Source organism: Antrostomus carolinensis, unplaced genomic scaffold (genome assembly GCF_000700745.2).
Source record: "Antrostomus carolinensis isolate BGI_N321 unplaced genomic scaffold, ASM70074v2 scaffold51911, whole genome shotgun sequence".
Lineage (NCBI taxonomy): Eukaryota > Metazoa > Chordata > Aves > Caprimulgiformes > Caprimulgidae > Antrostomus > Antrostomus carolinensis.
Genome location: NW_010294490.1, coordinates 184 through 867, shown reverse-complemented (window position 1 = coordinate 867; position 684 = coordinate 184). Strand labels below are relative to the sequence as shown.

Below are 684 nucleotides of genomic sequence, written 5' to 3'. Positions count from 1 at the left end.
CCAAGGGACCCAAAACGTTCTATGACTCCATGGCAGAAATAAATGGCAGCCTGGCCTTTGGCATCCTCTGAGGGAAGGGCCAGGAGGGAGCACGGAGAGGGGCAAATGAATTGCCAGCATCTCCTCGCTGCCCTGCCCAGTGCCCGGACACAGGAGCTGGGCCGCTGGCTGCCGTGACCAGCCTCCCCAGGGGACACTCTGAGGAACCAGCCGCAGGTTTGCAGCTTTGGGTGAAAAAAGGGGGGAAAAAAATTCCTCCAAAAAGGGGCTGGAGCCGGGGACGAGGTGGCCGAGCGGTGAAGGCGAGGGACTGCTAATCCATTGTGCTCTGCACGCGTGGGTTCGAATCCCACCCTCGTCGCCTCCCTGGGGACCTCCACCCACCGGGACCCTTTTGCTGCAGCCCCTGCCGTGGACACTGTCCTCTCGCCTCCCTCTCTTTTGCCCTCCTTCATCTTCAGGACGCGGCTGCCTCTGCATTGCTGCTCCCACTTGCCCAACCTGCTCTTGGCTCCTCAGGGACAAGCGCTGCCCTTCTGTACGGGACCAGGGAACTGGCCCCCTCTGGCCCCCGAGCCCAGCTGCCCTCCTGACACAACTGGGTCTTCTCCAGGAGGGAAAGCACCAAACCAGGGGCAGGGGAAGGTGTGGTGCTGGCACTGGGCTGGCACTGGGCTGGCACTG

The 684-nt window shown here is 62.9% G+C and overlaps 1 non-coding gene across 1 annotated transcript; it reads left to right on the top strand.

Moving 5' to 3' along the window:
- Positions 1-279: 279 nt before the first annotated feature.
- On the top strand, positions 280-361 carry TRNAS-GCU (transfer RNA serine (anticodon GCU)). Its single transcript has one exon. It is a non-coding gene; the product is annotated as a tRNA-Ser (tRNA).
- The last annotated feature ends 323 nt before the right edge of the window (positions 362-684 follow it).